Raw genomic sequence first — 12,936 nt, 5'->3', positions numbered from 1 at the left:
TCTGCTGAGAACAACTCAGCCAGCCAATTATTCTCGGTCTTGCCGCATGTCTCGCACAAAGGGATACAACGCATGCCTTTGGCGTCCCATGCGCTGAGCTTACACGAAGGCACCGTCGCTTTTGGGGCTGCACCCCTCCAAAATCATCCCTCAGCGGTTCGCACCCCTCAGGCGCTTCGTTTTGTCACGGCCGGACTCGGCTCCCTTCCATGCGAAGGGTTGACATGCACTTTCGTGGCATTTTCATAGCATTTCGTGGAAAGTGCCATTAGTGGCACTTTCAAAAATATGCCGCTTTGTTCACAGGCGACGTACCAGGCATACAGGCAGCATGGCGATGGCCGGAAAAATTTCGGGAGGGGGGGGGCCTGAAGCCCGGTCAGCCCCCCCTCCCCTCTGGCTACGGCACTGCATCAAGTAGCACGAGGGCTGCCACCTGCCTGGTAGTCTGGGTGTGCTCTAGCTCTGTCACTACGTTGGCAATGGAGTTCATTGCAGCCTGGTGCTGCCGGAAGCTTGTGAGCTGCTCTGAGATGTACATGTACTCCATTTCGTGTGCATGCTGCCAAAAACTTTTGCCCTTGCAACAGCACTACGATTGGACTCTGCTTATCCACATCAAGTTGGTTTTTATCATTCTGAGTGCTTACCGGAGTAACTTCTTGCACAAGAAGTTATTGCAGTAAATCCCACCTTGAAAGCTTTTTTATCGTATGGCTTTACGTGTGGTTGCTCATATTTTACTAGCTGTAGCATAGCCAACCGTAACATATCCAGAGGGGTGAGCTGGGCGAGTTGGTATGTGTCATCTTAACAACAGCACGAAAAAGACTGGGACGAACGAAGCAGACAAGTCGAGTGATGATTCACAACTAGTTTTTTGTGGAATGTGCACTAAACATAAACCTTGGCATCAACAGAAGAAAAGAGATGGAACACATTCCACTCGAACGTACTTCCTTGCCCTTCTCCCCCCGCCCCCTCACATGACAAACACTGGTAGAGCCTTTTACTTGACACACATGATCCTTCAGCTATGGACCACTGCCGAGCTGATAACAGAGTTTCATAAAGGAGGAACATCAAGTTCAATGCCGCACTTCTGTTTGGCGGCGTGTACTGGTTAAGAAGGCGAACTCTGTCACAAAGTACTGGCGATGTAACACAATCGCCTCCCAGTTTTCAAATGTTGCACGCTTCGATTATCTCTCGGCCTGTCTGCCTGGCACGTCTGGAAAGAAGTACACAAATGGGTCCCACCGTTGGTGTGCATCGTATACACGACTATTTTGCTCTTCTTACAGAAGGTGCTCTATGGGTCCACAATAGTACTGCATGAAACCTGCCCTGTTTCAGTGCCTTTTGTAGCAAAATGCCTTAGCAACCCATGCTGTTTCCTTGTCAATGAATGATAAGCTTGTCATTACAGAACACTTGTGGGTACCCTGTATTTTGTTTCCTTTCAACATTACAGGTTTGCAGCATGACGGGAAAGAGTGCAGAGACGCCTATGCTGCGATTGCTGGCGTTGTGCAAACAAGGGTACAATGAACTATTGCCTGCAAGACTGCAAGAGGATGGCACTGCCTAAAGTTATTCTTTGTTAGAGTATAAATAAATTTCAAGGTCTGAACCCAATACCCGTGTACCCTCAATAATAAAGTGTACCTCAATAGTAAAGTGTGTCCACATCTTTTGACAGCTGTGTCTGTTTACTTTTCATGCAAACCTGCAACCACTGAATATGTAGCCATGCATGCAAGCAAAAAAGAAACTACACTGAAAATGACTGTGACTAAAAGACGCATCCCGTTCCCATCAAGTGCAATTTTCAGTGCACTACCACTTCTAAACGTGCTGACTTCTGTTAATCATTTCAGTTTGCACCATGCTATAAATGGCTGGTGATACATGTGTTTAAGCGAAGTCCTGGGAACCAATAGGATTCTTTTATTCAATTTACAATTTTCTGTTGGCCTGAGTGTAAAAAAAAATACAAACCAACTGATTGGTTAGCAAAAAACCTGCGGTGTCCTTGGACGTATCCAACTGAAGAATGGTGTGCCACAAATGCGAAACTTCAAACAGATTTTTTTGCTTTTGAACACTGAATAGCATTATTGACAAATGGATTAAGTGAAAGTAACCTCGGCAGCAAAAATACGAACCTATTTTAGGAAAGATCGTCAACACATGGTCAGAAGTAGAGTTCATCGAAGAGTACAATTTCCCAGCATCCACTATGGCATTCCCTGTAGCCATTTCTAGTTTCAGCGTGTAAAACTACCTTGGCTTTTTTATCCGAAGACGGCAATCACATTTTTGCACACAATGGAAGATCAGTGCAGTTCATACTTGCATATGAAATGAGTGAGTATATATACTGTTCTCTTCATGCCTGACCAGAAGAAAAGTGCAATTTGCTTCACTTCAAAGTAGGGGCTTTAGTCTGAAATATCCTGATGAGTGGAAGCTGAATTGTCACACAATTATAGTTTTACTGCAGCGTCACAGAAGAGTTTAGGTTGTCGAGAAAAATTGGAAGCTCATCACTGCTGACTGAGGGCCATCTTTCAAGGAAACTTGCACAAATATTATGAGCTTCGTATCGTCTAAAGTCGCACTAGTGTTTTCCTAGTTTCGCTATGCTGCTGCATTCTTCAGAAATAACACTTCCCTGCAGAAACGTCTTACTGTCATTGAGAATACCCCCATGATGGTGGTTATGGCCATCCTTCGTATCGTCTAAAGTCGCACTAGTGTTTTCCTAGTTTCGCTATGCTGCTGCATTCTTCAGAAATAACACTTCCCTGCAGAAACGTCTTACTGTCATTGAGAATACCCCCATGATGGTGGTTATGGCCATCCTAAGAGATTGTAAGAATTTTTAAAGGAAACTCTGCAGCGTACCATTTTCTTTGGGACTTTACAAGGCAAATTATAAATTATGCCTTCTATATCAAGCAAATGCGTACTCAGAATATGTACAGATGCTGTGAGTAGCCGTACTGGGAACTGTATGCAAATAAAATATAAGGCATATTTTATGACTGCAGTTTCATAGCACATTCACCATGACTGGCTTCATAGGTCATAATCTCAATGTATATTTTACATCTGTGCAAAAGGAACGTAGTGCACTGAACACACTTAAAATCAATTCTAACTCAGTTAAAGTAACTCACTTAAAATCAACTCTACAGTTTACTTATATGTTCAAGGCAGTAAACCCCTGAGTTTATGTTCGGTTGATTGATCAGTTAATGGACTAACTGAAAGAAACTGAAAGTAACTCTGCAAAAAAGTGCAAACCTATTTCAGCAAAAGCATAATGCATCATGGTCAACAGTACAGTTGTCATCCAATACTGCGATATCTCTAGCACTTTACTGTGGCATGCCTCGTAGCCTGTACCTGGCTTCATCGCATAAAACTCCCTTAGTTTGATCCCAAGACTGCGGTCACATTTTCATACGCGTTACCTGATAGTGCATGTCATCATACGTGAACATCTATTCATGTATTACGTACCTCAAATAAATGGTGTCTAAATAAGTAAACCTCTAAATAAAAGCAAAATATTGCAATAACTGTAGCATTGTTTAAATGTAATCTGGTAGCTTTCGTGGCACAGAGCACCTGTATCAGTTCCCTGTGAAGAGGGAAGCAATTTATGTTATTACATGTCTTATTTTTGGTAACACAGGGGGTTTGGTGCCTCTCAGTTTGCCTCCCCCCTCCACACTTTTTTTACTCACATCCATAGGTGACAGTGATCGATTTGCTGTGGTGAGAGACCCAGGTGGTTCCCTCCATAGAGCAGCAGCATTTGCACATAGCTGCCCTTGTCTGTAAATTACCAAATTGAATCGTGGTGCTTTTAATCAAACTTATCTTACAAGGATTATAATATAGTCCTCCTTGCTATAAATTGTTTGCATAGTTTTTCGTATGTATAGAGAATCGCATTTTGCTGACATCAGTGGGATAAACAGGATGAGGTAACAATCAATTACACATCCACAAAGCACACAGATTGTGCCTTAAACTGAATTAGCTTATAAAAAAGCTAGCGAGAAGCATATATAGCACACTTTTTAGGTTGAAACTTCCTAATTAATCCACTCATGTTCAAACATAACGCCGAATGCAGGCTATGCAAGCTATGCAGGCTATGCAAGAGCTAAGCTAGCTCTTACCGTTTAGCATTTACACTTTATTTTTATCTGAGTAGAAGATTTTGGAGCTTTCTTTTTGCTGCAATTGTATTTGGTGCACTTGAGCCCCACGATGTGCATCATGGGACGAACTCTCGTATCATGATTTTAAGGAATATATACGCAACCATGCATGTACGTTGGTAACTGAGGTATGTTTTGAAATGCTGATGTTTTGCCATCTGGCCCTTTTATCACGTTTTAATAGCGGTCGGTAGTACGGCTCATCTTTCGCCCCAAAAATAGAAGAATTATGCAGAACTGGGGCTTATTTTGCTGAGGCAATCGAATAAAATACAAAGCAAACACGTGCGCGCTCCGTGCTTGTCAACGAAAAGTCGGAAATGCTGATGAAAAGTGTCGTGTCAGCTTATAGGAACCTCAAAACTTGGAAAGCGATGTGCAGAGCACGCTTGACGCTCCTTTGGGGTGGGATGTATGCAGAAACGGAAATGTTGTTATTCATTTTTTTGCGTTAGGCTTAAAACACGTGTGTTTACTCAGCGCCCCCAGTACCAGAGGCGATAGTTTATTTCTTCACCTAATAGCTAGGAGTGAAGGCAGTATTCTGTACACTGTTTATACCTCTCGAAATTACGATGCACGGCGACCAATGAAGGTCATCAGCTTCAAAATGAGTCCAGGAAGTTTAAACTGAACAAAGCAAACTCGATCATCCTGTCCAGACGCTTTTTGAATTTGTAAAAAGCTTGCATTGCACACCGCTAAGACGAGGGAGGACGGGGGGAGGCTAGGTTGGCGAGTTACAGTGTCATTATTAATACATTATAAGCGTCGCGAGCGATGAGCGAGCGATAGCTTCCGATCGATGCATTCGTGCACGAAGCGAAGCCGACTTTCTGGAAATCGGTGGGAGCGGTGGTTGTTGTATGCTACCAACTGTCCCTGTTCTCGGTTCATTCGATGTCCAAACTATTTAGGAGTCACCGGCTCTCCTTTCATCTAAAATGGCTCCGTCTGAGAGTCCAGGCACCAGGTCAAACAAGCATCTGAACGACGTGGGTCCAAATTGGAAGTAGTTTTGTTTTAAATGGTCCCAGCAGATAGATTTTGCTGGGGGATAACACCTGGCCCCTTAATTTTACAAATATTAGCTTTAGGAATTGTCATTCTCAGACAAAGCAGCCTAACTTTTTTACCAGCATTGTTAGCATATTTACATTTTTTATTTCCCGTATTCATTAGAAGTAATTCCAAACACTGATATTACGTTCCAGCCAGTTTGAGTTCAAACAGAAGGCACCGTTGCAGCACTTACACAATAGGCAATTAAACAGCATTTGCACACACAACTTGCTCCACTTTCGTCAAAGAGTTTTTTTTTATTGTGATCAATGATGCGGTTCCACAGCTGCAACCACTTGTGAAGGACCATGTCTTGGGCCATAACAATTGTTTGATGAACTAGGTAGTAAAGACAAGAAATTGTAATATACAAAGGATAAAAAAAGGCAGGAAGTTAAGAAACATCTTAGTTGGTCTGAGGTATACTACTACTCATTAACTTGGGGATCATAATTGAAGAGCAGGATCATGATGCTACTCTCATTTGGTGAACAGTGGTGTTTAACAATGATTTATCGTGTGATGAGTGGGATTCCCTTCTCGGCATCAAATAGGAAGAATCTGAGCCAGTTGTTACATGTTGAATTCTACGACAGTCAGCCTGAAGACTCAGACAAAAGGAGAAAAAACAGAGCCGTGCACGGTGTTGCATGGTGCATATCATCCCTTCATTTCCTTGCCTTGTGTTTGTTATTCGAGGCTGACCATTGAAGAGTTGAACTGCTCCTCATGATGGGCTTTGCATTTTACCCAACTCCTTGCTAGTATGATCAAGGAAGGAATTGAGGAGCAGGATCTTGCTTTTTGTGGTAGACAATGGTGCTTCGTCTTGTTCCTCACTTATGTGAAGAGTGGAATTCTCTTGATATTGCTCATCGGTAGTGTGAAGAACAGAATGAGCAGAGAGATCATGACCCTTCTCTTATGAGGCACAGAAATCATTCGGTGTGGAGTGCAATACTCATGTAAAGAATGGGATGATCCCCCTTCTGATTTGGTACCAAGAGATACATGCGGATGCAGAGGCATAAATTTAACCTTTTGATAAGTACGATACCCAGAAATGCTTCAGCATCACAAGAGAAAAGAAAAAAACAGCCTAAAGTTGTGCATGCTGCATTGAGACTAGGCATTTCAGCCTCTTCGACTGTTTCAGCTGTCGATAGCTGTGTGAGAAGGCGTTGTTTTTTTAACCGGCAAACGATTCCACGGGGGAAGTTCCAGAATCAGCTGTATTGACTTGAAAGGATGTGAAAAACAGATGGGAAGATTCCTGTCTACGTGGCCAAAACTGGATTTCCTTTCACTTCTGTACTTGTTCATCCCTATACGGTGAAAGGGAGCCAAGCAAGAAAGCCATTCATTGATGGCTTAAGGGGTGCGTGACCCTTCTCGTAGACAGCAGTCATGGACAAAGTCTCCTCACAGTTCAAGATTCAGAAAGAAAAGAAATGCACATAAAATGCATTCAATAACTTGAGGAAGAAAGCATCACATACTTGTGACATGAACAAAAATTAGAAGCCAATGTGCCTTCTCGTAATTCCTGTTCCCTCACTTTCACTCCTATAAAATAAAGTTTTGATTTGATAATTGAACTCAAGAAGCTCTAGTCAAAGAGCATATATAGGTGTTTTACAACGCATATGTTGTATGTTTTATTGTCTGAGCACACCTAGAAGCAAACATCCAGCTTCAGTACTGCTTTCACGCTTGAAGGCACAGTTGACTCCCAATAATACGAAGTCCACAGGGACCACAATTCAATTGAACAAAATGCACCTGAACAGCATTGTCATTAGTCCGCAACTCGTTCTCTTTTTCATTTCGTTCAGAATCTTAACTTTTGTTGTGAAGTCGAGCTTATATGTCATGGGTTGTCGTGATAGTGCAGACTTATCGCTAAAATCAAAGCCTCAAATGTTCACCTAACTGCTCACACAGTGCTGTGAGAAACAAAGAAGGTTGAGGGCCTCACAAGAGATGTGAACATTGGCGCGAGTCTGAACTAGCCTGCTGCTTTATCAACAGTGCACTACCTTAGTTGTGATGGTACCGACATCAGTAGAGAACAATTAGGGCGCTGTTTCGACACTTAAAAATGGTTTTTTATCGAGAAATGACAGTCACCTTGATGTTTCCATTCAATATAACTTCCAATCAACTAATATAATGGGTTCTAGCTTCAAATTATCAAGCAATTTCTTCCTTTGAATTGCATGTAAAATTGCCGGAACCAGCACATTACTTCCAATTAAGTGACTTCCAAGTTAGTAAGAGCCTACTGTACTGTCAGTGACAAGATATGTCAGCCTGGGCGTTCTGTATCACCCAAAACTCCTTTTACTTGTTCAATAATTACAGCAGAACTGGAGCATTGTGTTTCAGTATGCATCAACATTATCTTTGTTAAAAGTACCATCCAACAGCAGGCAGTGCTCAACCGTGAATGTTCAAGAAAGCCGATTTGTGATACCGCAAAAAATTTCCATGATTTGATTGATTGAAGGGTTTAATGCGCCGACGCAACACAGGCGATGAGGCATGCCGTAGTGAAGGGCTCCGGAATAATTTTGACCACCTGGGAATTTTGAAAGTGTGCCGAAATCTCGTGCACACGGGCATTTTTGCTGTTTGCCTCCATCAGAAAAGCGGCGGCGGCGGCCGGGAATCAAACCCATGACCTCGTGCTCAGCTGCGCAACGCCTTAGCCGCTGAGCCACTGCGGCGGGTAAATTTCTATTGATGCTTAGCGTTCACTTCTTATCGCATTTGGACAGTGGAGCCAGTAAATGTGCCAGGTTGGCCTTTTCAGAATGTGCAAGATAACATTAATCCGCCCTTGTTGGGGCACAGTGCCTGGCAATGTGCCTGCAGGAATAAAAACACAACACATGAAGGAGGGTGTCTACTACTCAGTGTTAAAAACTAATGACAACAAAAAAGAGGTGTGAGGTTATCGGGCAGATGCAAGCATTTTGGCTAGAAATGCTCCTCTGCAGTTATTAGCATACTCAGTCATGAATCTTTGTATCTGATGGCAGGTCATTTAATGGCAAGCTTCCCAAAAAGACTTGTTATAACACGAAGCTTGCAAATTCTATGTCAAACAGTGCTATGAAACATTGCCAATTCTGCATTCATCACAGATGGCAAAATTAACTCCAAAGATTTGTGTTTAAGTCGTCAATGCAACAACCACATGCTATGAGCTTGTGTGGCATGCGCTTTGCACGATCAGGTACATGTTGCGACTGAAGTACCGCTAGGTTGTGCACCAAGATGATGTTTTAGGTTCGACATGTTCAATGAAAACCTCTTATTAAACAAGAAAAGAATTTAAATGAAAGGGGGGGGGGGGGGGGGGGGGGGGGGGCTTGCCAGCTACGTTTTTGTGCTCTGTTCAGGACACCACAGAGACTAGGTGAAGTTGCAAGTCACCAACAAGTGATTGCATTATTGCAGTGGGGCATCTGGTTTCATTTGATAGCTCTGCATATGAAGTTCACACGATAACAGCATGCCTGCCGCCATCCTTCTGTGCCAGAATTAAGTGCAGCTGCTATTATTTTTCCTTGACATGTTTATCCCATATAGAGCTGGCCGGGGGCCATGGGGTAGAAACGGAAGCGCAATAGCTCGTTTGTTGATAAGATTAAATTAGGCAAAAAAAAAGCATTGCAGCAGCTCATAAGTTCTTGCGGGAGTGAACTGCCTCTTTTGACGGTCATAATTATATGTGGAACATATAAACGCCCAGTGGGGCTCATCATACCACGAAGGAAAGACCACAGATAAGCACTTGACAGATTTATTGTTCTCAAGTACACCAAACAAGCAAACAAAAAAATTCATTCCGACTCTTATTATGCTAATTCTCGTGATACGCAATTATTTTTACTCGACGGACAAAAACAAAGCAGATTTTTGTTCTGTGAACGCGTCAAAAGGAGGTGCCACTTAACGTAAATCACCGGCTTTTAGCTGCCTGCTACCTAGCTTGAAATTGTTGGAGATTTTCTTCAGGTCCAAATTTTGCCACGCTGGACGACGACACGGCAGAATTTTCTGCGGTCACAGCAAACAAAAGTGCCACTTTGCCTAAATCGCCAGTTTTCAGCCTGCTTTCCAGAATTTTGTTGCGCGTAATACCAGTTGCTGGGGTGATAGCCGTACTCCAGGTGGCACCTTGAAAGGTAAGGAAAGCAATAAAACAAAAACAATATTGTGTACACACAGGAGAGTTTCCAGCAGCGCGGGCTGCTGTGTGGCTTAACTTGGTTTTCGGATTTTTGCGGTCTTTTGCTGGGGCTGCTCAGGGAACGCCACGTGCTATACCTTGAAAAGAAGAATTATCACCGCCACCAGCTCCACGCAAAAAAAAAAAAAAAAAAAAAAAAACTTCGTTCACAATGCCATGGTCAGTTTGCAGCAGCATAGCGTGCCTTACCTTGGTTTTTAGATTTTTGCGGTCCCCTGAGGCCGCCGATGGAACGCCACGTGCTACACCTGGAAAAGAACAAAAGGTCACCGCCACCAGGTCCACGCACAACGTCCATTTTTAAGCAGATCGTTGCTACGCAGGCTTTACTTTAGCTCCGTACTTGGTTTTTAGATTCTTGCGGTCCCCTGCGGCCGCCGATGGAAGGCCACGTGCTGCACCTTGAAAAGAACAAAAGATAACGGCCACCAGCTTCACGCGCAACGTCCATTTTTTAGCAGATCTGCTGCGCAGGCTTTACTTTACCTCCGTCCTTGCGGCTCAGGCTCAGCGCGCGAAAACCATCACGGCGTGCCATGGGGTGGCACGTTTTGCTGCAGCTGAAAAAAAAAAAGGCAAAACACATGAAAGCAAAACCCTTTCGACGGGAATATGTACTGCTTACCTGGAGATTGTTGCGTTTCCGGCAGAACCATAATTTCGTTCCGATGGGCTTTCGCGCCAAAAAAGGGGCACTGGCGAGCAGCACGTCGTGCACCTGCTGCAGCTGGGAAAAAAAAAAAGAAAGGGGGCAAAACTCTTTTGCCGGGAATATGTACTGCTTACCTTGAGATTGTTGTGCGTTTCCTGCAGAACCACGATTTCGTTCCGACGGGCGATGACAAAGCAATTTTCGCGCCAAAACAGTGGGCACCGGCGAGCAGCACGTCGTGCAACCGCCCGCCGCAAGCACAGGAGCCGAATGAATGAACCGGCAGCGGCAGGCTCGGCCGGTCGGCCGCGGCCGCAGCGCGGTGGCGCCGCCGTACGGCCAGGGACCTTTCTGGGGACCTTTTTTGGTTCCCTAGGCACCCTGGGTCGCCTAGGGAGACGGATCGCCTTCTTGAGCGTTGATTTCTGTTAACCAATCAGCGTTTCCAGCCGTTCCTCCCCTTATACGCTACTGGCGTACATCTCACGCCCATGACGGAACAGCCTCGAGCCAAGCCATAGCTCGAGCTGCGCAAATTTCGTTCATCCCGCACATGATCCGCACATTTTTCTTCCTCTATGATCCCGCAGGCGGCGTTGCATGCGGCTAAAAAATAAACAAGAGGGGGCAGTTAAAAAGCAAGTGAAGGAAGCAGAGACGCTCATGTGGAAAGAGAGGATGGAATATAGCTGGGAATCTACAAAGCAAGCAAAAAAGAGATCCGGAAAGAGAACTTTTATGACAACAATAAAGGTAGTGCGTTGCTCTTTGAGGCGCGGGCTGGCTGCTTGAGAACTCGAACCTACATGAGCAAATATTCGTCCCAGGATGAGACATGTGTTGTATGTGGCAGGGATAAAGAAACAATCGACCACATAGTAATAGGATGCCAAAAGATTCAGCCGGATAGAATTGGGGGAAAGTCCTACTTCCTGAGGCACTGGGCTTCGCAATTGACGGAAGCATTAACTGGTCAGCAGTAGGTATTGCTAGAGTATTGGTGGAAAAAAAGCAGGGAATTCGATAAAATAACATCCCAGCCAGGGGTAGCGGCAGGGCAGAATTAAAAAGAAATCCGAGTTGAGGGACTAAATTTAAATTCAAACTACTAAGATAGGCTAGATGGCGCACACCGTCACCCCGATTCAAAAAGGAGGCCTTTAATCATCATCATCATCATCAGGAGGGAAATATTACACGTTTTGATTGGATCCCTGAAAGCCTGAAAACACTCTCAGTGCTGTCAGTTGGGGACATCGCGCGTCGCCTTCTAGGGAATTCCCTGTAAAAAGCTGAGTGCCGTCGTCTAGCAGCAGACGACGCAAACGGCTGGAACTGACGCTTCCTTTCAGTTTTGACGGGTGTCTATCTTGATGATATTTTTTTTTATGAATGCGGAGCGTGCCTGCCTGACCGTGTCCATGGTATCGCCCCGGGTTGGTCTTGCGCTGCTTCGTTTATTTTTAAAAAATTTCAACATTTCTTTCTCCTCTGTGTGGCCCTAATATTACTGCTGTGCCGCACCAACCAATTAATCATCAGACTGGAAGGACGTCTTCATTATTTCTCCGACACTGAATTACCTCTGCGTTTAAGTTTCTTGCTTCTTCCAAGAACGATGAGAAAATCACAGAAAAATTCCATGCAGAGCTGCGAGATTTCCGAGAAGCGCGCGCGTGTACCGGCCGGGGAGAACGGTAATCGCAATAGCACTTGTACTTGTGCAGTGTGCCACCAACAGCAACAACAACAACAACAAAAAACACGTAGGATGAGATATTACCCCTTCAAGTCAGTTCCAAAATGCCCATTTATTGGCGATAGATGGTAGCGTAGCTTATTTAGTGGCAGTCTAAACAAATTTGTGTTACTGCAAGATGCTTGATTGCTATGACACTAGCCCTTCGTAGTAACCGATGCAGATTAAGCATTAGATTGCTTCCAATTTACAGGCTTCAAGAGCAGATGTGAAGGACAGTATTAAAATATGCAAAATTTTTAGAACATGCTGTTGTAAGTATACCATCTCAATCTTTAATCATGTGCTCTTGTGAAGACCTTTAAAATGTTCCTCGGACAAATGAATTATAACTTTTCAGCTTGAGAGGTACAACTTGAAATGGTTGTGTTAAATTGGCTACCAGGAAGTTCGTTGTTTAAACTGCAGCATCAATACCAGATAAGAGACCAGGGGACGATGACGTGCAAGTGCTCATGTATTGTCCTCCACATTATTTCCACGTTCCTGCACATGTAAAAGGAATATACCACAGGAAGGAGACAGTTTTTAGTTTTATTTATTCCCAGCTTCACAGTCATAGAAGACGACAGGTACCAGAAGTGCCCAGACCAAACGTTGTAGGCGCATCCATGTGCTCGTTGAGACCTCGCTGTCACTGAAAAGTAAAAAAAAAAGGGGGGGGAAGGGAAGGGAGGGAAAGAAAAAGGGGAAGGGAGGGAAAGCTCCCGCTTTCCCTCCCTTCCCTTGGGACCTACTGATTGCAGGCAGCTTAACTTAGGTGTCGCAGAAGCTGTCGTCAACGATGACCTACTTGCTCGTCTCTATTTTTCTGATTTTGCCCCTCTACAAACAAGTCACACCCTGCTGTCGCCATGAGGTTGGTCGACATGCTAACCCGTTCCAAAAAAGATAGCTATTGTATGTGCTTTTTTCTAAGAGTTTTAAACTTCTTACTCTCACTCCTGTGATACCTAAGGCT

At 44.1% G+C, this 12,936-nt stretch overlaps 1 long non-coding RNA gene across 2 annotated transcripts; it reads right to left on the bottom strand.

Annotated features, from left to right (window-relative positions):
• Window positions 1–9,398: 9,398 nt before the first annotated feature.
• On the bottom strand, window positions 9,399–10,470 carry LOC144173161 (uncharacterized). 2 transcript variants are annotated; one of them, XR_013323172.1, is made up of 5 exons: window positions 10,351–10,470; window positions 10,190–10,291; window positions 10,051–10,124; window positions 9,754–9,812; window positions 9,399–9,491 (listed from the first exon to the last, which is right to left on the bottom strand). It is a non-coding gene; the product is annotated as an uncharacterized LOC144173161 (long non-coding RNA). The 2 variants fall into 2 exon arrangements; XR_013323171.1 differs by lacking the exon at window positions 9,399–9,491 and having other exon boundaries at window positions 9,521–9,812.
• Between the last annotated feature and the right edge of the window lie 2,466 nt (window positions 10,471–12,936).

This window comes from Haemaphysalis longicornis, unplaced genomic scaffold, assembly GCF_048455015.1.
Source record: "Haemaphysalis longicornis isolate Haplotype H1 unplaced genomic scaffold, Haemaphysalis longicornis Haplotype H1 scaffold_3, whole genome shotgun sequence".
NCBI classification, from domain to species: domain Eukaryota; kingdom Metazoa; phylum Arthropoda; class Arachnida; order Ixodida; family Ixodidae; genus Haemaphysalis; species Haemaphysalis longicornis.
This window is presented reverse-complemented; position numbering and strand designations above follow the sequence as displayed.